At 37.1% G+C, this 26100-nt stretch overlaps 1 protein-coding gene across 1 annotated transcript in view; it reads right to left on the bottom strand.

The window, feature by feature from the left end:
- Positions 1–21965, bottom strand: part of LOC118192313 (chitin synthase chs-2-like) — a 112836-nt gene extending 90871 nt beyond the window's left edge. The window contains exon 1 of the mRNA XM_085810864.1: positions 21572–21965. The gene's annotated coding sequence lies outside the window, so the exon portion shown is untranslated. The remainder of the gene's footprint in view (positions 1–21571) is intronic.
- Positions 21966–26100: the final 4135 nt, after the last annotated feature.

The raw sequence follows: 26100 nt of genomic DNA, 5'->3' as shown, positions 1-26100 counted from the left end.
TTACACACAAAATCATGCACTATGCGTCCATTATAATTCGAGTTGCGGCATCCCCAGTCGAGATGCTTGGCGTTTAAATCGCCACCTAGAAAGGTGGGGGAGTCTGAGTTAATAAGTCTATCCAGAATTTCAGCACTGAGCTTGTTCTCAGGGCGGTTATACACCGCACAGAAAGTGACATCCCCAATGTTGGGTAGATTCACCATCACTTTAACACTTTCCATTCCATCACAATTTTCTGCACTTTTCAGATATGAATCAAATGTCTTTTTAACATAAATGAGCACTCCGCCACCACGGTGGTGGAGTCTGTCACTACGGTGGCTGAAATAATTGGCTATCCTTAAGGAGTGCGAAGGGTTAGCATGGGTTTCTGTAATTAAGCAGATGTCTACGTTATTTTGCTGGATAAATTCATGAAGTTCCGGTATCTTGAAGGTAACGTTCTGCGCGTTCCAGAGCAGGATCTTAACAGGAGAACTTTTCCGGGAGGTGGGATTATCCATGGTTGGGGGAAGCTGGCCTGACTGTGTCCTCTATCATAGAGGCGGTAGGAATTGCCTTCGCTACATCAGCAAACATAGAGATGGCTGTTGTGAGCTTTTGAATTACCGCATTAGCTTCGTCGAGCTTTGCTTGAAGCTCACTGAGTTGTGAGAAGGTTGCTTGTGGCGCCATCTGTGGGGGAGTAGCATTACTATTGTTGACTACTCTATCTGCATATGATATGCCTTTTTGCACAAAGGATGAGCGAGGCTTGGGGTAGAACGAACAACCTTTAAAACTGGCAGTATGAGGAAGTCCGCAATGACAGCACTTTGGTGGCACATCCTTGGGCTTGGTGCAGTCACGAGACTCATGCCCCTGACCACATTTGACACACCGTGGTGCGTGACGGCATTGACTTTGAGCGTGGTAAAAGTCTTGGCATCGGAAGCACTGCATGATACCGCGCCTACCTCTGTATCTTTCAACTGTTATCTTTAGCCTCATAAGATACTTTAGATTATTAAAAATGTCTTTGGTTTTCTCATTCCTTTCTAGCAAGATCAGGAATAGAGGCATGGGGGCAATTTCAGGACCTTTTCGGCGAGACATTTGTACAACCTTTTTAACAGCGTATCCTTCTGCAATGAGAGCATCTTGGATATCCGTAACTGGGGTGTCAATCGGAAAGCTACGAATGACGACTTTGATGTTTTTGTCTTCAGCAAGCTGATATGAATGAAATTTAATCTTTTTGTCGTCAAGGAGGTCCGTGATGTTACGATAAGTCTCACTGGAATTGACTTTGATTTCAAATTCATCTACGGCTTTCATCTTTGCATTAAATTCACTGTAGCCGGAGTTATCCAATAGATCAGTAATATCCTTCCATTTCCAGTTTGAATCCTTAATGACAATCGGCGGAAGCTTCGAACTTCTTTTCGTAAACTTAAATTCTTCAGATACATGAGCATCACTTATTTGCCCAGCCGGGCATGTGACCTCATCTGTATTTCCGATAGGCCGCACCATGCTTTCCGTCAGGGACGTACTTGCAGCCGGCTTCTCGGAGGATTCACTAGATGGCTCCACTTTAGCGTGGCTACTGGCCGCTACTTTAGATGGGTTTGTGGAGGAGATTTCATTCGGCTTTTTGGATGAATCATCAGCTTTTCCAGCCCTCGGTTTCATCCTGCGTTTTACTGCAACATCGCCTTGGGTAGTTGAGTGAGTACTCCGTTCAGTACCATGGGTATGAGCTTTTTCGGGAGGAAGCTGAGTTAGCACATGGTATTTGTTTTTCAAATCCAATTCGGCTGACTTTTCAGGGCTGAGCGGCCGTTTAACACTGTGGCTGGGGGTAATCCATTCCATGCTTGAATCCACATCGTTAGAATGGTTAGACTCAGATTGAGAGGCCAAATCTCTTTCCGTGTTTTGTATTATATCCATAAATCTGTTCAGGAATGCCAATTCAACTTGCTCATAGGGGGTCAGGCTATCATTCCTGGAACTCAGTGCATGAAAGCGATCCACAATTTGCTGAATAATTCACATTTTCCAGATCAAGTCCAAGTCAAGAAAATTAGAGCTAGGCAAGAAATAGGGCACGCAAGGACCTTTTACAGTCCCCAGAACACAAGGTTCAACGGGAACAAACCTTCTGTATGTGCCAACAAGTGCAGAAATATGCGAGCAGTTAGCAGAGTAACAGCATTCAAGAGCGAGGAAAAACTCACCACCGCGAGCAAGCAGCAAATCACCTAGAAAGACACTTTACTTTTCCTCTCACTAAACAATCTATCAGCCATCAAGCACTGGTGAGCCTGAATATAGTAATATTACATAAGATATGTCGCAGGAGGAGTAATTAAAAGAAGTGTAACAGTAGAACGTCTACAATGTAATAGATTATTTGCACACATTTTCATTTAGAGAGTAATTTTTTTAAGCTGGAAATAATTGCTATGATATTAAAATTGATCTTGGAGATTATAATTCAGATATTTTCGCATAATAATACGTTAAAAATTCCAGCCACAGAATCTTTATCAGTTCCATTCAGAAAAACGTAATTCCAGTGAAATAAGGCAGTACTCTCAAACTCAATTCACACGCGGGCGAAATGTACGTCTAAAAACCGCTTACGGGCCAAAATCTTTCCTGCCCCTTTTTTTACAAAATGAAAATTATTTATTGATAAGATAAAAAATAACTTTACATTTTAAATTTCGCTTACTAAATATTTATCAAATCGCACATAAGGAGTAATAATAATATCGCAAAAGAAAAAAAATCAAATTTATATTCATTTTCTGTCTGAAATCTAAACTTTGGTATCTGCAAGATAGTTTTGTTGGGTACAATTTGTTATTCAAATACACTGATAGTTAAATATTAAATTTTCAAACTGATATTTACTTTAAATATTTATAACATGGTTAATCAGTCGTAAAATAGCGTACTTTAATTTAAACTAGAAATATACAAGTTATGAAAACTTGTTAGGTTAGGTTATTTAATTACGGCAAAGCCTCGAGAGCTATCTGCCTAAGGGGATGGATGCCTTCGTGGAGGACTTTCTAAGGGAAACTGGCTCGTATACACGTTACACATGGGGAAAACCACGAAAACACCCATGCAGCCAGCCCGTTCGCGGGATTCGGACCTCGAACCGAACTACCAGTGTTCAGCGACTTTAACGCTCGGCCGCTGGTGGGCTGTGAAAACTTGATCAAACTCAAGTTATGAAAACGTGGAAAGTTTTCAGAGAAAATTTCCAAGTGGAACAAAATTTGACAACAAATAATGACAATTTAGCCGCTTTCTTTCCTTTATTAATTTTTTCTTCAGCACATAAATAAAAGTACATGTGCTATTGCGTAAACATTTATAAACTTCTTTAATTTCTTACTTTAACTTGACATTTGATGGAATTTCAATTCTGTTAGAGTTTGCAGGGCTTAGAGAGAAATTAACAAGAAATTATCCTCATCACGGATAGTAGATATTCAATGGTCAAATTGCTTTTTCCCTTCATTAATTTTCATTTGTACAAAACAAAAAGCTCTTATCATATAAATGTATTCTAGAACAGAGCGATTACTTTTAGTGCAAAAAATTACAACTGATTTATTTTTTAACAAGTATGAATAAAAGCTAAAAACATTTATATCTTCAAATCTCTGAATGTGATTTTTATCACACTGTAATTTAATCCATTTATAGATTTTCTTGTGGGTTATTTATATTCGGTGTTGATGGTAGTGAAACTAACGTAAACTTCGGACTTTAAATAGCTGAAATCATGCAATTGTATTTGCAGTAAATACGTAGCTGAAAAATATTTGCTGGCCGCATAAAATTGCTTCGGAAGCTGCCAGTTTCAGACCACTAAAATAAGTAACATGCTACCTGAACACATGAAATAAGGAGTAATAAAAACTGTACTTTCAAGGAAAAAAAGAAAAACATTCATTTGTAAATTTTTGATTGAAAAAAAAATGACAGTGCAAAAGCACCTTTTTCGTAAACTTCAATGATATTATAATTAAATTCAGTTTTCAGCCTTTCAATGAGTTATGTCATAGAGAATTTCTCCTTTGATATCCCGTTTGGACTTCCTGATAATATTACCACATTTAATTTTTTTACAGCTCTAAAGCATTCTATAGTATAGAATTTAGACAACTTCTCTGTTATCATTTTGCATGCTATGCGATTTCTATTCTGTGTTAAATACCTGTTGTGAATCCACTACTGATTACAGAAAACCTGGCTTCGAACTGAAGCCAAAACATGCTGTTATAGTTACAAATAAGGAAAAATGGTTTTGTTATGAGATCAACCCCATTTATATTCTGTAGTTATAATGCAGGACGTCTCAACATTCGGCCAGCTTATCTAAAGGATAAGGATAAGGAACGGGGGACGTGGGCACTATGCCTCTACCATACGGTTAATTAGTATAGCACCACGTCCACCATGATCTAGAGAAACCTGAAGACAACACTAATTCAAATACGTGAGTACATTATTGAAAATGAATGATTGATTACAAACAATTGTGGTACACCTTGGCAGTAAAATTGTTGCATTTGTGTAAATAACAAGTTCCATTTGTGTAAATAACAAGTTACGCTAAAGACAAAGATGTAGTGATAGTCTGTAAAGTGCTAACGATTAATATTCCAGTTGTTGCCATTAAAAGAGGATACTTCCTGCTGTAATGGTCACTCCAGGGTCATTTATTCTGCTGCGCAGAGGTCCGTGCCGAGACTGGCTAGTTTCTCCATAATTTTGATGAGCTGCCGGCAGAGGTGCTTCTGTTTGACCATGAGCTTACAGAATGCCTGTGTGTTTGTAGTGGGAATACGTATGTGCATCCCGTTGGTCAGAGAGCAGGTAGTGACGTAATGCTCCGGAGTACCCAGGTGACCGCAGCTGCACTGGTCTGTGTCAGTCGTGCCGTGCCTGGCAAAGTACTCCGGGAAGGGTCCATGGCCTGTAACATAACGGACCAGGTGCGGGTTAGAGTAGAGCCTGGCTGGATTAACATACAAAAGATGATAATGAGTACGTCTGCCGGTCTCAGCAATGTCCCACTCAGCCTGCCACTTTGAGAGTGCTTGCAGATGGAGCATTCTTTTTAAGGTAGAGTGTGGCCACGGTAATGCTAGCTCCTCGGCTTCCTTATTTAGGGCAGCGTCCTTCGCAAGGAGGTCTGCTGCCTCATTTCCCATATTGCCTGCATGGGCTTTCGTCCATGTCAGGCGGTCTTAAACTGTCATAAGAGGCTTTGAATTTCCTGGACTATTGAGGAGGAGTGTGCCGGATTTTGCAAGGCTCGCAGAGCTGACATATAGCTTTTTTGATGTTGTTGCTGGCAATATATTGTACTGCTTTCTGGATAGCAACTGCCTCCCCTTGAAAGACGCTGTTGTTCCCGTGAAGATGGCCCTTCCATTGCGTTGTAAGGATCTTAAGTTTTACTAACGTTTATTTTATTTTAAATCTTTACTATCACTTCTTATTTTCTACTTCCGGCCAGAATTATAAGCGTTAACGTATTTATGCAAAGTTTGTCTGGCGAACGCCAAGTACTTAAGTTGTGGCTTTTTGCCAAGCGAGAGAGAGGAAGCAGTTAGTCGAAGCAGGCCGCTTACCTTAGAAGTTTTACTCAGTTGCTGGTTGCCTTCCAGGCCAGAGGTTTAATCCTCTTGATAACTTTAAACGTATTGTAGCGTTCACAGTTCTCTGTACTACATACGGCTACCTGTTAATATAAGGCCAATCTTCCACGTTTATTATTTTAAAGTTAAATTAGAGTTTAGTTTTATTTTTATATTTTTACGTTTAGACCACAAGTAGTGGGTCTTTGTATTCCGAAGTACGGAAGTTATTGTAAATAGAGAAAAATAAAGTGTTTTGTATACCCTTCTTGTGTATCCTGTCTACTTCCCACAGTTATTGAACATAGCTTTAGTAAGCTCTCTGTTCCGAGTCAGGTCCTTGCATGTTCCCGAAGAAAGTAAGACGGAACATTGAACCTGATAGTGGCGCCCAACGAAGAAGAATAACCATGGCCGACTTTCAAGAAGAACCTGTGCTGCCTGCAGAAGCGGCTCAGAATCCAGAAATGCCAGCTGCCGCTCTGGAAGGATTTGGTTACATCGTCCAGACCATGCGCGCTTCGATGAAACCAGAAGCAACATTTAATGGAAACTCACCGGTAACCAGTTTTTTGGAAAAATTGGATGACCACTTCATGCTCTACCCCGTGCACGAATTTCAAAAAGTTACCTTAGCTACCAGCGCTTTGAGGGGCCAAGCGCTTAACTGGTTCAAGTGTATAGGCAGAAGTCTCTTGGGTCAAGCAGGAAGTCCCACCTATACTTACGAGAATTTCAAGACTGCCCTAGTAAAAGCCTTCCCTGTTGTAAGGGATCGTGCGAAATTAGAAACGGAACTTTTTAGTATATATCAGCAAAGAATCGAAAATCTCTCAAGCTTTATTTTAAGAAAAATTCATGTCTTCAAACTCTTGTATGGAAACCGTCCGGATCCTGAGATAATTCAAGTGATTTTGCCGAGGTTACTGCCCCAAGTGCAAGACTTTATTGAATTAAGAAATCCGACTACACTGGAATTATTTGAGCTAGCAATCCAGTTTGAAAGTAGAAGAACGGCGGACATTGAAAGAAGACGCCAATATCAACAGCGAAACCAATTTGGTGCGCCAAGACTACAATAAACTCAAGCACACGGCTACGGAAGCAAAGCGAATCTGTGGGCAACGAAACCCGAGCATTCAAAAACAGCCGGGGAACGTCGACAGTTCACTAGCAATCCAGGAGTCAAAGTCTCAAGGCCAGTGGAAAAAGAAGGAAAGCATGGAAATGAAAAAGATTTAAACTAAAACGGATTTCTGCTGACGGGAGGGTGCGGAACTCGGAAGGCCAAGAAAACCCCTCTTCCTTCAAGTTAAATACAGTAATGGTGAAAAATTTGACTCTTCCGAAGATTGAAGTGTTGGTGAATAATATCCCAGCCAACGCACTCCTGGATACAGGCGCGCAGTGTTCCTGTGTGGCAGAAGATTTTTTTAGGAAGTATTTTCGGAAATACCGCATATATAATTCGGATAATACGACAGTGTTAGCTGCGCAAGGAGAAAAATGTAAGTGTATAGGTAAATTACCGCTGTATGTCCATATCAAGGACGAACAAGTAAAGCTTATGTTTTTCATAGTAAAGAATCTGCAAGCACATATTATCTTAGGGATAGATTTTCTTTCAGAGGCACAAGCAACGCTGGATTTTAATGAAGCGTCCCTTAAGCTGACAATGAAACCAGTTCGTGGAGAAAAGGCTGAACCGCCGATGTTAAATCTTGACCACCTGCCTAATGAAGAACAGCGAAGAATCCGACAAGTGGTAAGTGAATTTGCTTCGTTATTTAGTGATATTCCAGGATTTACTCAGGTTAGTAACCATAGTATTGACACCGGAGATTCAATGCCAGTTCGCCACAAAGCATACCGGTATGATAAGAATAAGGAAAAAATTATAGAATGGCATATTACCGATATGCTACGTAAAAAGATCATAACGCCCATCTCAAGTAGTTATGCTAGCCCGGTGGTTTTATGTAAGAAAAATAATGACTATCCTTTGACACATCCAAAAAGGTGGAGATTCGCAATTGACTACCGTAAATTAAACTCCATAACTAAATATCCGGTATATCCGTTACCTATTATTGAAGAAATTCTAAGTAACATAACATCCACCAAATATATGACGACTTTAGACTTAACGACTGGTTATTTTCAAATAGGGCTTAGGCCTGAGGACGTGCCTAAGACTGCTTTTATAACCAAGTCTGGCACTTATGCATTTTTGCGTATGCCGTTTGGCTTTTCAGGGGCGCCGGCAACATTTCAGCGATGTATGGACATTGTGTTAAGACCTGTTCTTGGAAAGTCCACATTTATCTATTTAGACGATATCATTATTACTAGTGATAATCTAGACCAACATGTACAGGATTTAAGACAGGTGTTTTCTTTATTAAATGAGGCCGGTCTAAAAGTTAATGTCGAAAAGTGCAAATTTGCAGCCCCTGAATTAAAATATTTAGGTTACAAAATATCTCAGAAAGGAATCGAGACAGACGAATCAAAAATAATCGCTGTACAAAAGTATCCGACTCCGAACACGGCAAAGAAGCTCTCTTCTTTTCTAGGACTTTGTTCATATTATAGGTCCTTTATAAAAGATTTTGCAGCTATTGCTGAGCCATTGTTAAAATTAAAAAGGAAAAAGGCAAGATTCTCGTGGACGGCCGAAGCCAATAGTGCTTTCGAAAAATTAAAACAAGCATTAACGCAAGCCCCTGTGTTGAAATTTCCTGAAAAGGATGAGAATTTAGAAATTTCAGCGGATGCTTCGGATTATGCGGTAGGAGCAGTACTTTCGCAAAACCAGCAGCCCGTGGCATTTTTTAGCCGAACTTTAAATCAAACAAGAATATAATCTGGTAATCAAGCATACCCCCGGAAAGGAAAATATCGTAGCAGATGCCCTATCCAGAATAAAAATAGGTGAAGAAGGTAATACTGTAAAGGTGGCAATGCTCACAGCATGTACAATAAATTCCCGAGAAACTGTAATAACCGAACTGGGTAAGGATCCTGAGTTTGGAAGCATTTATGAGTATTTAAAGGATCCTGAAAATTTTAGCCACCAAGATATTGTGGCGATAAGAAATAGGGCGGCCCATTACGAACTAATAGATGGTCTATTATTTTATACAAAACTACAAATTCCAACAACGAATTTCGACCTGTTATCGCAGCTAGTCTTAGATTAAATATCCTGCAGGAGCTCCATGACAGCCCTTTAGCTTCTCAAGCTGGTATTCGAAAAACTATCCAAAGCGTACGCGAGGCAGTCTACTTTCCTGAACTGCAAAAGTTAACAAGGGCGTATGTCCAGTCCTGCCCAACATGTCAAGCAGTTAATTATATTAATTTCCGCCCGGCCGGGTTTCTACATTTAGAAACCCGGCCGGTAACCCGGCCGTATTTAGAAACCCGATATTAAACCCGGCCGTATTTAGAAACCCGGTATTAAATCCGAATTTCCAAATGAAATAATTGGCATCGATTTATTGGGCCCTTTCCCAAAAAGTCAGTTAAAGTCGCTATCTCCTTGTTATGGTTGATCATTTTAGTAAGTGGACCTAAATTGTTCCCTTAAAACGAGCCTCCGAGAAATTAGTTCCTGATTCTATTTTAAATAAATATATTTTAAAATACGGGGCGCACCTAAAAGTTATATCGGATAATGGTCCTCAATTTGTAAGTAATGTATTTGAAGACATGTGCCAAAAACTGGGCATACGTCATTTAAAAATGGTCCCGTATCGGCCGCAATCAAATATAGCGGAACGGGTCAATAGAAATATAGTGAAAATTATTCATAGTTATGTTAAAAATTTTCATAAAAGCTGGGATAACTATGTCAATGAATTTGCTTTCGCCCTTAGGACCGCAAAACATGATACAACGGGCAAAACTCCTGCTGAGTTATTTTTAGGCATAAAGATTATAACGCCGTTAGATAAATTATTTTATGTGCAACAAAGAGGCCCAGAATTTAAAATGGGTGAAATAGAAAAACTAATTAAAGAAGCAAAAAAGAATACGGAAGTAGCACAGAGAAAGCAAAAGCTGTATTACGACTTGAAACGACGGGGAGTAACTTATAAAGTAGGGGATGAAGTATTAAAAATTAAGCATTCACTTTCTTCAGCACCAGAAGATAAAACTGCCAAATTTTTTCCACGATTTGAAGGACCATATGTCATAGAAAAAATAACTCACGCTGTAGTATGTTAAAAGCCAGGAATGGGGAAACCTGCTCCGCAAACATTGATCAAATCAAACCCTACTATGATCGTAATAAAATGCAAATTTTCAAAGATCTTTTGCAGGATCCGGCACGGCAGACACCGCAGGCACAAGCTCCAGAGGTGGAACAACGACAAGTACAAGGGCAAGCCATTAAGAGGCAGGAGCAAGTGAAAAGAAAGTTTCCCCGCGGGAAAATTGAAGGTAACAAGAAAAAGAAGCCGTTCCACCGTCCAGAAAAGAGAGCTCACGAACACCCCCAGAATGAAGAAGGGAGAAGGACGACGTATGCAAAGAGAGCCAGGAGAAATGACGGCAACTATAACCCGGCTCTAAAACGGAAGATCTACTCATCCGACAGGACTCTCCGCAGCAAATGTCGCCGAACTGCGGAAGGGCCACTAGCGGCGGAGGAAAAATTACAAGGAAAATTTGAACGGCCAGCAACGAGGTCCAAGCAGGAACACGAAAGAAGTTTCCCGGTTCCGCCAAGACCAGCTGCCATCAAACGGCCAAGACCACAGGCAGAGGCGAAAAAGAAGGTATTCAAGGGTGACCGAACTGGAAAAGAGAAAGCTTCTAGAGGAAGGCACTGAAGGGCGAGTCCGCACACAAAGGAGGATAAATCAAACAAGAATCTACGCTACTTTCCAGGACTGTGCTCAGAAAAGAATGTCCGAATATCACAAAGATAAGTAAAATTTTATGTTACTTTGCAAACTTAAGTTAATCTTTCATTCTTACTGCAAGTGGCAGATTTCAAGAAGTTTTACCTCATGCGAGGTCTACCTTTATCGCCAAAAGGGCGAGAAATGAGTTGTTACCGATTTTGGTATTATGTTTTTCAATTACTCGCGTGTAAAACTAAAGTTGATGTATAATAGCAATGTGTAAATACTTAAATATTGTAAAAGTTATTGTATAAATTTTATTTAAAACATTCTGGCAAGAAAGAAGTTTTAGTCTGAAAGATTTTTTGAAATGTATTATTTCAATGTAGAAGAATTGGCACTTGCTTAGAAAAGAATAGAAGTTAACAATGTACTACTAATGTATGTTTTCAAATGCATAAAATTAACGGCATGTTAATATGTTCTTATATACAATGTGAACTGTTATTTCAAATGTTAAGAAATACCGTGATATGGTAAAAGTGAAAGTAATGTTAAAAATTTGTTATTCGTGTGACTGTAAAAAGACCAAATCATGGTGAATATGTGTTAAAGGTTGAATGAATGTAGTTAGGCTCTCTGACGCTACACTTCAGTGTTAGCCACTTTCAGAATAGTACCTCAGGGTTTAGAGTTGAAGTTAGGTGTGTTACGAGGTCTTGGTATGTTGAATTTTTAACACGTTAGTGCTTTGATTGTAGGAGGAAGTGTTGAACACGTAGACATAAACACATTCGTGTTTGGTGTTCTTTTACAACACATGTCAGAGAGCACGAGGAGAGATAATTAAAATAGTCATGAATGAAATAAGAATGTTAAGAGAAATATAATTATACATGTTACTTGCCATTTCATTGCGTAACATTTCATTAAACTAGTTTTCCTTCGAGATCTCTGGAAGGAACCAGACTTGAATAAAAGCTCCTGTTTAGATGCAGTACAGATGAAAAAATTGCGTGTCCTGGGAGCTGCTATTGTAAAAACAAATTTCTTTCTTTTAAATTTCTAGTTTCTAGCGAAGAATGTTTGTAAAAGATTGGCCTCGCGTTAGATTCTAGAGCTAAAAGTTTTCAACAAGGTCGTTTTAGACCTCAGTTTCAAACTAATTAACTCTGGCGGGAAGTATGTAAGGATGTTAAGTTTTACTAACGTTTATTTTATTTTAAATATTTACTATCACTTCTTATTTTCTACTTCCGGCCAGAATTATAAGCGTTAACGTATTTATGCAAAGTTTGTCTGGCGAACGCCAAGTACTTAAGTTGTGGCTTTTTGCCAAGCGAGAGAGAGGAAGCAGTTAGTCGAAGCAGGCCGCTTACCTTAGAAGTTTTACTCATTTGCTGGTTGCCTTCCAGGCCAGAGGTTTAATCCTCTTGATAACTTTAAACGTATTGTAGTGTTCACAGTTCTCTGTACTACATACGGCTACCTGTTAATATAAGGCCAATCTTCCACGTTTATTATTTTAAAGTTAAATTAGAGTTTAGTTTTATCTTTATACTTTTACGTTTAAACCACAAGTAGTGGGTCTTCTTCCGAAGTACGGAAGTTATTGTAAATAGAGAAAAATAAAGGGTTTTGTATACCCTTCTTGTGTATCCTGTCTACTTCCCACAGTTATTGAACATAGCTTTAGTAAACTCTCTGTTCCGAGTCAGGTCCTTGCATGTTCCCGAAGAAAGTAAGACGGAACATTGAACCTGATAGCGTGACTTGCTCCTGGCCTTGAAACGTAACAAACGCGCATCCCACATTGTGGTCCATTTTGGAACCATCAGTGAAGATGAGGGTGTTGAACATTTGTATATCTTCTGGCTGTCCGTCCATCTTTGAGCCGTCGGTGTAAGCATAGGTATTGTGCCTATGGGTCTCGAGAGACTGTTGTTTGATGCTGACGTTTATCCCTATGCGTTTTTCGGCCGGGTGCTTGTCTAGGATCACCGCAGATACTTCATAGTCACTCGGCCAGTACGTCGTATCCTCAAAAGATGCTGGCACATTGAGCTGTTTGATTTGCTGTAGAACTGCTTCCAGCTTATCTAAAGGTGCTTCCAGCTTATCTAAAGTTGCTTCCAGCTTATCTGAAGGGAGGTAATTTTTTATTTTGTAAAAGATTTCTTCCAAAGATTGTCTTAATACTCTGCAGCTGAATTTTCACATTTAGAATAATAGCCAGCTGATTTCTGTCTTACGATTTTATCAGTGTTTGCTTTGGAAATTCATTGTCACACATACTATTAAAGTGAAGGAAAGCGTGCATTATCTTTTCAATTATAAATCAGGATGTTTATCAGTTGAGTTCTTCTAAACCTTATTTAAGGAAATATTATGGGGTTTCCTACGTAATATTTATTTAAAGTCCTTCAGACCATATTAGACGGCCAAGCAAATTATTGCTCAATCTAAAAATCTACAAGTACTGTTAGACTGCGACAACTCTTCTGAAGGTTTTAAATAAATCTTTTCATTTAAGCTTAAATTTAACAAAAGGTACAGTTTATGCGTATATTTATGCGTATATCCAAACTCTGACGTTTCCGAGTATTAAAATAACATAAAATTGTATTTACAATTTAAAAAGGGGTCGCAGTCGGAGACTGCACAAATTTGACCGACCTTAACAGCGCGTTTAACTTCGGTTAGCACTCGAGAGCTATCTGTTTAAGGAGAGGGCTATCAATTACCCAATTACCTCTAATCGGAATACTAACTGGCAGAACTGGGCGAAAGAAAGTAAACTTGCAATCACCGCTGACAAAAGATCTCTGTCTAAAACATTCAAAACCCTCGCCTTAAATACTCTTAACTCATCTGCATCCTAGTGAGGGCTAACGAAAAGGTACGAAGTAATAGTACAAATTCAAATCGTTAAATAAGTTAGTTAATTAATATACGATACCTTATAGTCGCTGGTAATTATGTATTAACGAGACTACCTTGGCGATTTTCATGATTTAAAAGATTGCCAGACTTTCGATATTTATCTTTTAAATATTAACTAAGGATTATACGATGAATTAAAAAGTAAAACACATACACACATACATTTTTCTCAAAATATTTAATATTTTTTCCCTATTCTGCTCGTGTCCATATCAACCCGTTTTTGCTTTAAAAAAATCAGATAATTGCCACACTCGCCATTGTGCACTGGCTATCTATGAGATACATCTCATCATTATTCCCTTTAGCGATTTTGTGTCAAAATACGAAATTCCTCCAGAAATGTTACTTCAGTTTCTTTCCACTGCTATCAAGTTCCTCAAGTTGTTTTTAAATTAACTTTAAAACAAAAAATATCACGATTTGATAACAAAAAGAATGCATATGAAAACTGCAACGTTGCTTGACTGAAGAATTGTTATGAGCAATGTTGCCTGAAAAACAATTATGAGCATGGTTGTTAGAGTTGGGCATATTTTGGAAATTTATACTAAGGTGGTTACGATAAAACGTAAGTACCTAGTCGCCCCTCACCGTTATTTAAACTATTTAGGTAAGAAAATGCATTAATGGCCTTGGATGGTAATTTTAATTTTAAATTTGAGCCAGGCATTTACAAAACCTCAGTAAGGTTATTTCTAAGAGTATGTACATTCAAATAAAAATTTCACTCAAGACTTTTCAGTTTTTTTGAGATACCAGACTTCGACATCCTAGATGAAAACCTAGCGTAGAACATTAGTTCTGCACTTAAAGTTCTTTTGAACTTTAAAAGTATTGACTGAAGGATCCAACTTCTGAATAATTCCATTTACTAGATTTAAATTTTCATTTACAACATACTAACTTTTAAGTTTTCATTCATAATACACGCTATTAGTACCATATTTTATTTACAATACATTAATTCTCAGCGTATAGTATTTGTAATGACCTTACGGATGAATAAGGCACCATAAAGAAAACGAAACAAACATTTATTAAATAAATTAACGTTCAAAGAATAATGGTAAAAAAATTAACGTTCAAAGAATAATGATAAACTCGGAGCACTACCTCGCTCCTACAACATACTACCTGCCTCCTCTGAGGCTAACATGCAACTGTCGTCTCTCTCACTTGCTGGGCTCTGCCAGGCAGCTGATTGGCTCACCGCAGCCAGATACATAACACCCCCCCGGTAAGATTGTGCTACGCCAAAGCGAAGCAGAATCTGAAAACTGAACCAGCAAATACAAACTTAAATTGTATACTACACATACCAAATTAATTCAAAATATATGAACATGTATACAAGACGTAATAACATACTTTAAAATAAGTGCAATAAACATTCATCTCACAACAGATGAACAGACGACTTGATACAATACCGGAGTTCTGTAATAAAGCATATATGCAATACTATTTCAAAACACAATATTATAATGCAACATTAAATGAAAACCACTAATTTTTTTTCAAAACAGATGGAAAGTAGCTCTCGTACAATTTCGGAACAAAAGAAAATAACTAATGCAAAGTTTTAAAACATATTAGTTCATACTTAGTTCACACCCATTTCACTCACCAACTAGTCTTGAAAGACTATCTGCATTTTTTAATTGTGCACCAGGGCAATGAGAAATATGAATATTATAACGCTGAAGTGCCATTGCCCACCTCTGTAATTTGGCTGAATGCGGTGCCGACTTATACAAATATAATAATGGATTATGGTCTGTGATCAGCTCGATATTCGATCCAAACATCCAACACTCGAATTTTTTAATGACCACACAACGGCATAAGCCTCGCGTTCAATAGTTGACCAGTTCTGCTGAGTCTTCGAAAGTTTTTGACTGGCAAAGCTGATAGGATGAAAACTGCCTTTGCTGTCTAGTTGTGACAAGCAAGCACCAACACCATATGAACTAGCATCACACTGTATGGTGTAAGGTTTTTCTGGTTCTGGAGTGTACAGTTTTGGTGCTTCACACAGTCGACGTTTCAATTCTTGAAATACTAATTCCTCAACATAAGTCCATGGAATTATCTCAGGAATTTTCTTTTTCGTAAGCTCCGTCAATGGGCGAGCTATTTCTGCATAATTCTTTATGTAATCACGATAATAGTTGAATAAGCCTAATGCACTCTTTAGAGCAGTCTTCGTTTTAGGATTTTTTATAATTTCAATGGCTTGTAATTTTTCAGGATAAGATTGATGTCTTTCAGCTCCTATTATATGTCCTAAATACTTTATCTCCGAACGTGCAAAAACACATTTCTTTACGTTCACCGTAAATCTGAGATCACTTAATGTAGTTAGCACAACATCTAAATGTTTGAGATGCGAATTCCAATCTTGTGAAAAGATAACAATATCATCAATATATTCTTTGCAAAAATCACTATGTTTTCTTAAGGCATCATTTATCACTCGCTGAAAAGTAGAAACTGCATTTTTTAATCCAAAAGGCATCCTTTCCAACGATATTGGGAACGATGTGTCTTGAATGATGTTAAATCATGACTTTCTTCTTCTAAAGGTATTTCCCAGTAGCCTTTCAAGACATCTAAACAGGTGATATTATTCGCGTGTCCAATTTTATTGATTAGATTAGTCACATTCTCCATTGGAAAATCAACAGGCTTGGTTACTTGATTCATATTCTGTAGAACTTAAAAGCTTATCTTTTAATTCTACAACTTTTAAATTAGAATCGGCTTCTTCACCGAGTTCCTTCAGTACCGAAATCAAATCACTTTTAACTACTCCCTTAAACATATTTAGAAGAAATTTTCCTTAAAATTACAAAAAAAAATTTCTCCCCTTTTCTCAAAATCCAGTCACCTTCGTTCGCTCTGGTTCTCGAAGAGAACGTGCTGTAATGACCTTACGGATGACTAAGGCACCATAAAGAAAACGAAACAAGCATTTATTAAATAAATTAACGTTCAAAGAATAATGGTAAAAAAATTAACGTTCAAAGAATAATGGTAAACTCGGAGCACTACCTCACTCCTACAACATAGTTAATCTACCACCTGCCTACTAACATGCAACTGTCGTCTCTCTCACTTGCTGGGCTCTGCCAGGCAGCTGATTGGCTCACCGCAGCCAGATACATGACAGTATACAATACACACACTTCCAAGGTAAATTTAAAGTATTATATTGACTTAGTTTTAACATAAAAATACATCAAAGCGTACACTAATTATTATTATTATTTTAATTGAATTGGCGGCAAAATTTCCTGTTTATAACTTTTCGACTGACAAAGAATGTCTTCCAACTTAATTTTTTTTTCTGTTATACACTCTTAGGCAAAAAAAGGACGCACCAAGAAGGAGTTATCCGAATGGGACGAAAATCGGTAGAAGTGATGTACATGTACAGAAAAATAAATTATTACAGTTTGTCTACCCCTGGCTCTTATGCAAGCAGCTATTCGGCTTGGCATCGATTGATAGACGTTGTGGATGTCCTCCTGAGGGATATCGTGCCAAATTCTATCCAACTGGCGCGTTAGATCGTCAACATCTCGAGCTGGTTGGAGGACCCTGCCGATAATGCTCCAAACGTGCTCAATAGGAGAGAGATCGGCGACCTTTCTGTCCAAAATAATGTTCGGCAAGCAGAAGAAACATGTGCAGTATGGGGGGGCGGGCATTATCTTGCTGAAATGTAAGCCCAGGGTGGCGTGATATGAAGGGCAACACAACGGGCCTTAGAACTTCGTCGACTTACCGCTGTACTGTAAGGTTGCGACGGATGACCACCAAATGGATTCTACTATTAAATGAAATGGCATCCCAGATCATCACTCCTGGCTGTCGGCCTGTCTGCCAGAAGACAGTCAGGTTGGTATCACGCCGCTGATCGAGGCGTCTCCAGACTCGCTTTCGCTGGTCATCGGGGCTCAGTTAAAAGCAGGATTCATCACTGAAGACTACTCTACTCCCAGTCAGTGACATTCCAGTGCGAATGAGCCCGACACCACTGCAAACGGGCTTGACGTTGTACAGAGAATGATAATCGGCGCAAGGGGAGCCGTGACTTCAGCCCCCTTTCTGTGAGCCATCTATGAATGGTCCTTGCAGTCAGTGAAGCACTAGTTGCACGTACAATCGATGATAATGATGCATCTGGTGCCGTCAGTGCCACTCTGACGATTGCTCGATCTTTCTCTAGGCCTACCGCTTTCTTCTTGACGCTGCGTGCGGCCATGGTTCACCCATTCCTGCCAACATCGTCTAATAGTGGCATCGCTCCTGCTCAAATGTCGAGCTATTCGCCGATAAGACCAACCGGCTTCTTTGAGCCCACTACACGACCTCTCTCAAATTCTGACATCTGCATCTGCACATATCGTTCCTCGCACCTGTATGCGAGGCATAATTACTGTCTACCAGAGCACACGGAATGAAATTCGGGAAGAATTTATGACCTGGAATCGTAATTTCTCCTCTTAAATTTCCTGCCATTTGCGCAGATCAGATGCGCTGTAGCGACAACCGTTCATTCATTGGCAGCCAAAATGTAAAATTTTGCATTTTCCGTCGAAACCTGTACGCATATCAGTTTGTGTCCAATTTGTTTTATCTTCTCGATGCGTCTTTTTTTTTTTTTTTTTTTTTTTTTTTTTTTTTTTTGTCTAAGAGTGTATATATAATCAGGACACATTTTTACATACCATCTCCAAGGAATAGAAATTCAATTAAAACAATGAATAGTGAAAAATGTTTTAGTCAGTATATTAAGTAGTTTTTTAATTAGCATTTTCTAAACTTCTATTGCTTTTAAAACATAAAAATCTGTAAAAAAAATCCAATCGCAAAAATACCAAAATCAAAATTAAAAAATTTTTAAGGATTGAAAAATTAGCTATTGTCATTGATCGCAGATTAATCGACTTATCAAGGGGATAAACCAATCTACCATCAATTAACAATAACTAAATAAAGTGAGAGTGTTTCATCTTTCTTCCAAGTAAAAATCAAATTATAATTCTGCTAGAGCCAATTCAAAAGTCCCGAAAAATACTCAGTCAAAATAAAGATATAGTAACATAAAGCCAAATCAATCAAAACAAAGACACAGTACATTAAAGCCAAATTTTAAAAACAAAATAAATTAGTAAATATTCTTTTAAATTTAAGTTGCTCATTAAGAACACAACTAAACTAAACTGGAAACAACTAAAAGGTATGCTTGCTTTACAAGATGTATCCACTACACTCTAATTTTCTAACTCAAATACAAAGTTAAAACAAAAGTAATATAATTCAAGATAAAAAAAAAATATCAAAATTGAAAAAATCCTTAAAATTAGTTATTTAAAAATTTTTTAAAGATCAAACCCATGAAGGAAATTAAAATGAACTTACATGCCTGCTAAAATTTAAAACAAAAAACTGGAAATGCTATTTATTGTATTCGGAGATGGAATGTAATTGTAAAAAGTGTTGTTCTCTTAAATATAAGAGAGTTTTGCCTTAAACTGGCAATAAAACTTTTGAAAGTTTCTTGGAGATAATATATTGAGGACTGGTACCAAATCAGCTGATGGTACTAACGTACATTCCATCACTTAATACAATTGCATTTCCAGTTTTTCCAGTACATATTCATAATATTTACCTTGTGCTGTCGTCACATTTGTTCATGTTACATCGAACAACCTATATTTTCAAAATCTTTTCTTAAAAACAAAAGGCTACTCTGTGTTCCTGCATCTGGAAAATCCACTGCAGGGATTCCATTCAGCACGATTTGTATATTAGGCAAAACCCCATTTTTGACAGCAACTTTATTAATTAAATCTGAGAGCCTCTTTTTTACTTGTATGAAGTAAAAAGGAAGTATTGTAATCGCGAAAAATTTCGGGTATCATATTTCAACGAAAATATCGATTTTGACAATTATCTAATGCAATTTAATGATGTTTTTGCGTGAGTAAAGGCAGAATAAAGGACTCTTCCCCCCAAAAAAAATTATAAAACTGATTTAAAATGAATTCTAAAGAGAATTTTCGTGGCGTCTGTGTACGTACGTAAGTATTTCGCATAATTCAAAAACGAATAGCCTCAGAACGCTGAAATTTTGTATGTGGGACTGCTATAACATGTAGATGTGCACCTCGTATTTTGGTTGCAGTCGACCGCACTAAAAGTATATAAATATATGTATATATATATATCCATTCTGTTACTCGGTTCAGTGAGCTCAGTTTCTTTATTTTTATATGTTTGTAAATTGTGGATTTTTTGCTTTAAAAATGATTAAATTATGTTGTTCTTATCTTTCGGTTAAGGTTGTTATGCCCTTAGTAAACCTGTTTGCAGTATTTATGGAGTTATCAACTATTTAAAAGTTGTTTAAGTGCAGCTAAGCCTAATGAATTTTGCGATGACCGATATGTTTGTTTATACTTTAAACTTGGCAAAATAGCGGATTTGGTGCCAAGCTAGACAAACTAAGCCTCGCAACAACAAAGATAACACCTTCTTTTATTATTACGATAATCCATTCTGGAATTCATTCGAGGAAATAACTGTTTCAGATTTACTTCGTAATTTTTTAATATAGATATTTTGAGTTTTTATGTATTTTTGCCTTGTCGGGAAGTGAGAACTGAATTAATTAAATAAGAAATACTGAATCGTCTGCGAAAAACTGTTTCTTTTTTGTTTTGTTTGCTTAATTTCTTTTATTCATCGTTTTAGATTTATTATAGTATTTGAATATAACACATGGCAACGATTAGAGACGATATAAATTCAGATGATATAAATTTATATGCATTCTGAGTTATAATATGGACGAAATGTAATGCTGTTAAGTGAAGCTAGAGCCAGAGTGTCGCTATGGTAAACAAATAGAGTGAATTTTAAAGAGTGCATTTATTCTATTATGGTTTATGTGCTATCAACGAAGTAGAATTTTTTTTTTTTTTTTTTTGATGTAACTGATATCTTTGACCCACAGCTCTTTTTGTAGTTTACATATTTCTCACCATTTTCTTCCAATGAAAAGTCATTTTTATTTTATCTTGCCGATCTCGATTAGCGGACTAGACATTTTGCCAGCCCAAACTTTTTTTCCGTCGTGAAGCTTGCGACCTCTTTCGGATGCAAGTTTTCTAAAATCTTTCGTAGTACTTCGCGCCAAAACATATTCGTTGAAACGCTACAACTCAAAATTTACACTTGATTCCAAGAATTTGTTCTAATATATAGTTCGAAAGCTGAATAACAACCTTCACTATCTTTCTGCCGAAACACTTAGGATCGTCCAGAAGAAGCATTAATTACGTGCCCCAGGGTGTTTCTTGATAAGTTGCTTTCAACTCCATAAATGTAAAATTTAGGAAGAAATCAGAAAGTATTTTTAATAGCTAAAAATAATTATTAATATTAAAAAATAGTTATAATTATTTATATTTTATTAAGTTTGAGAATAAAAAAATTATCGTTAAATAAAAAATATAACGACAAAAAAATTTAATTTAATTTAAAAACTCAAGCTGCGGATCCAAGACACTTCATTAAGTGGTGATCGTTCCTTCAGATATTTAACCATATGTTTGTTTGTAAACAGCCATAAAATAAATAAACAAAAACTGGCAAAATCAATAATCTATTTAGTATATATGAGCTTAAACAAACAGATAACAAGTAGTGTAATTATAAAAAAAATGAAATGAAATTTAAAAGCTCAAGCTTCAAGTTCAAGACATCTCATTTAGAGGTGATCGTACCTTCAAAAATTTAACCCTATGTTTGTAAACAGCCACAAAATAAATACAGAAAACAAAACTGGCAAAATAAATAACTTATTTTGCCCATATAAGCTTACCAACAGCTGACAAGTACTACAAAAACTTAATCCTTCTTTATGACATTGCAAAAGCGGATAAATCTAGATAAGTTATTGTAATTAATGAAACTGAGTGATTTTTAAATTATAAAAATTGTTAGAATTCAGTATTTAATACAGTTTAGTAGGTAGTGAATACACTAATATAATAGTAAACACAAAAGTGAATCAGAAAACAATTTAATACTTACTTTCTTGAGAATACTTCTTGTGAAATCAGTAAAGGTTTCAAGATACGAGGATTCCGCAAAATGCCAGTTAATGAATTCTGATCTAAAATGTCAATAAGCTGTTTTTAGATAATCATTCCATATTATAAGCTTTAACTTTTGTGGTCTTGGCATCAAGGAATTTAAAAGAAGTCAAGAGGGTCTCAGAATGCTCATATGTGCTTTACTAAAATAACATTTTAATTTTTCTTTGCTTTAATTAGTGACTTGATTCAAGTAAATTTGAGTTTATTATTCTGAAAATCAGAATGGAAATAGATGATAAAAATTTTCATCATGTTTGGCAGTGATTAGCGCAGCAATTAAACAAATACTTCAAACAACACTATTCAGTAGAAGAACTAGTGTGCAATCTTGTTAACTTCAAAAAGAATTAACTCGTGTCAATCGTTTCAGATTCAAATTTTATCTTATCAATTTATAAAAAACTAGATATTCAAGCCACTATTCCTGTACCAAATGATAATCGACTCGCGGTTTTATCTTCGGTATGTCATGAGATTGCTATTTATTTGCTAGAAATGACAGTCAGTCTTCTGATATGATTAATTTAATCCTTCTCTTTCGATGGCTTCACAAATCCTGTTTTATTTGGTCAAAAGTAGAACACAGAAAGGCCTGCGAGGATTCATATCCAGACAGTAAAGTGAAAGTGTCAGGAAAACATAAAAAACCTTAATCCAACAATTTCCCAAGTTAATTTTTGCTAACGTAAATAAGTGAACACGTAAGTAAAACAGATGTGCCTTTTTTAGTATACCGATAAGCTTGCTATAGAATATTAATTAAGCATTAACTATATTTCAAGAAAGGGTTAAAAAATTGCAACCTGAAAATTTCAGCTTACAATCTAATATATCTCATAGTTTACCATTAAAGCTATTAAAAGTTTAAAAAAGACAAATATAAAATTTATCAGATTGAAAAAATTCAGCTTGATCTTTGATATACAGATCTCAGTTTAATATTTGAAACAATTTTAAGCTAAGCAGTTACGATATTTTAAGAATTACTTCTTCAGACATGAAAATTAACAGAACATCAAATCTTATACATAAAATGAGCTATTCAAAAATGGTAAAGCCGAAATGACAGGAAACAACTGCTGTGATAATTGTTACGAATTTTCTACATGTGTACATAATTTTAAGGAATTGTATGTGAAATTGTAGAACTTTTGTATAAAGTAGCCTGAAAAATCTAAAGAAGTGAAACCTTGATAGAAAAGTAAAAATACAGGGGCAAGACTATATAACACTGAGGAAATGGCCATCTCGATAAGTTGGCGAAATATCGCCAATCTGGCAACAGTTTTGGCAACTAATTTTTGTCGCCAAATTCATTCCCCCAGGGTTGACTCAGGAGAACGCCTGGGAAGTACTGATTAGGATCTGTACCTAGGCAGTCTTAACCATGGGGGTATAATAACAGGCTTCACAAAAGGCGTGAGGGCACTCGGGACAGAGTAAGGCTCGGCAGGGACCGTGCTGGTACTGCCTTGTCTGCCCTTACTTTGTGGAGTCGCAACACGGTAGATTGTTTGCATGGCGGGATGGCACTTAATTCAGATTGGCGCCTTCGGGCAGCTTTAGAACAGAAGCAGTTCCGTTCATCAGAGTTGTCGCCAAATTTAGCGAGAAATCGCCAAAAGGCGCGAAACTTGTTTACCATTTGGAGACATTTTGGCAGGTCCCTGTGTAACTGTAATGGATATTGTAACTGTAATTGATGCTTTATGTAGCTGTATTCGTATCCGGCCCTCATATGCCTCATATGTAATTTTGAGAAGTGGTTTTGAGAGGTACTAGAAATCTGTTGGCGGCCGGGAGAAAAGACCAGGTAGAGCTTCAATTTCTCAGTGGTTGTTCGTTTGTCAGGACTAAGTGTTCTATGTATACTTTTGGCAAACATAATGGTGACAGTATCAAGGTCCTGATCTCGAACAGTGAGCTGAATGCAGCTATGTTCTTGTGAATGCTAGAAGAATTACAACGCACGAAGGGTGTAAAAGACCCTTTTATTTAAATCACTATTTACAGTAATTCCCAGCTCGAGAGTGATAACAGAAAAATAATGACCCCGCTTGGGTCTAAACTGAACAATCAAACAATTTAAAGTAAAGCTTAAGTAGAAATTCAAATAGTCGCAGTTCTCAGAGCTTAAACGCGAGATTGGCCTTTCTATGGTGCGTAGCAAGCCTTAGCTAAGAACTAACCACTTAAATCACTTCAATAAGTATTAGAGTAATAGCTCTAAGGCGTAAGGATTTAAATACTAACTAATCTGGCGAACGTCCACCGAGCCGAAGTGGTCTGAGACTAAAAGCTCTCTCACACTTGAGGAGTTTCTCACTAACCTTTAAATACAAAACTTGGCTCCAACACAAATTAGCATAAAGCTGAACTGCGCGCTCATTCTGAAGGGAAGTTGAAATAAGAGTTTACAGGAAAGGGTAACTTAAAATAAAAATAAATTTGGTCAGTTTAAATTAAAACCTTACATACTTCCCGCCAGAATTGGCAAAAGTTGAACTCTACTGGTCCAAACAGACCTGATTAAAACTTTGCGATTCTTAAAAAAAAAAAAAAAAAAAAAAAAAAAAAAAAAAAAAACCCTAAAACTTAACTTCTCCTAACGTAGGCCAATCTTTCACAGAAAATAGATTTTCCTACAATTTACAGACGAATGAACTGGACTTTAGATACATCTTCATCTGTTTTGAGTTTATCTCTTTCGCACACTCCTTCTAGCAACATCTGGAAGGAAAGATACATTAGTAAAACATAATAACAATAAAAGCTAGGTAACAAAGACTTGTTTTCCTACCCTGTAACTTCACACACATAATCATTCAAGCAAAAATGTTATTTTTTTTTTTTTATGTTCTTTTCTTAACATCGCATTTTACTGGAACAATAGTCTAGACTAAATTGTGTTTTACTTCTACAGACTTTTAATTTTAAAAATTTACATGTCTTTCGACAAAGCATTGTAATACAAAAACATTTAGCTAACATTTTCACAGCAATTCATTGCTTTTACAAAACTAATATCTTCGCAATACTTCACAGTCTATCTTAGAAATATTAAGTAATTTTAAATCTTTGCAAAATAATAATAATAATGATAATAATGATAATAATTTAAACCAAAACAACTTTCAAGATAAGTAATCGTTTCTTGGCGTAAAAGTCAACTTTGCTTGAGGTAAAAAGAGATTCTGCAACTTGCAGTAATACCTGGAAATTAACTAAACGTTAGCACGAGAAATGCTACTTTTGTTTTAATCGTCCATTCGTTTCTTTACCCAGTCGTTGAAGGTTGCGAAGAGCTCCGTTTGATTTAACTTTCTCCTTGACCTAGGGCGGCCACCATTGGTCTCCATCTCACGCTTTCGTTTAATACAGCTAGGCTCCAGTCTGGGACATTTACTCCCGCCTCTCGGCTGCTCTGCTGGGCGTTTAGTCGATGACCATCCTGGCCCCTCGGTGGATTTCTCCTTTGCTCCTGGAACCTTGTTCCTCGTTGCTCCGGCCTCCTGCTGCATTCAGGAACTGGATAATCATGCTGCAACCGGGGCTGCTTGGTTTTCAGGCTCCTTTCTGACATTTCCGCTCCCCTCTTTGCTGCCTTAGCTTGGCCTTGTCCATTCTTCTTTGGTCTTCTGCTCGAAGTCCTATTCCCTTCGCTCTTCCTCTTTATTCTTTGGTCCACGGCGACTTTCGTCCTTTTATTTCTTCTACTTTGTTGACAAGGGAATTTTTGTTTCTGACCCCTCGTTGCAATTGCTGCCGGTTCTGGTTGTTGCCGCTGAGGTAAATCCTCCGTAGAAGTCGGTCTCCCCGGATCCTGCAAAAATTCCTCAAAGATTTTCATTCTATTACGATTATAATATGGCTTCAGTTGGTCCACATTGGCAGAAATTTTCTCGCTGTTATTGGCTTTTAACACTACCACTGCTTGGGTGATTTTCTCGACAAGGAAAGGGCCTTCAAAACGCGGAAAAAATTTCCTCACTTTTTCCTCTGGGGCATTCGATAAGGCATGTTTAATCTTCAAGACTTCATCTCCGACTTTATAATTCACCTCTCTTCTCTTTTGATCATAATAGTATTTTTGCTTTCTTTGAGCTATTTCAGAACTCTCTTTCGCTTCATCTATCAACTTTTGAATATCGGTCATTTTAAACTATTGTGCCCTTTCCTGGACAAAGAAGAGTTTATCAAACAGTGTCTAAATCTTTCTTCCACGAAAAATTTCAGCAGGTGTTTTCAACGTTGTGTCGTGTTTGGCCGTTCTAAGGGCATATGCAAACTCATTTATATGGTTATACCAGGTAGAGTGATAATTTTTGATATAGCTTCGAATAATTTTAACTACGTTTCGGTTAACCCGTTCCGCTATGTTTGACTGCGGACGATACGGGACCATTTTTAAATGGCATATGCCCATTTTTCCACACATTTTCTCAAAAATATTACTAACAAATT

Source organism: Stegodyphus dumicola, chromosome 2 (assembly GCF_044657685.1).
Source record: "Stegodyphus dumicola isolate Sdum_Otavi_A_Nest chromosome 2, ASM4465768v1".
In the NCBI taxonomy this organism is placed as follows: Eukaryota; Metazoa; Arthropoda; class Arachnida; order Araneae; family Eresidae; genus Stegodyphus; species Stegodyphus dumicola.
This window is presented reverse-complemented; position numbering and strand designations above follow the sequence as displayed.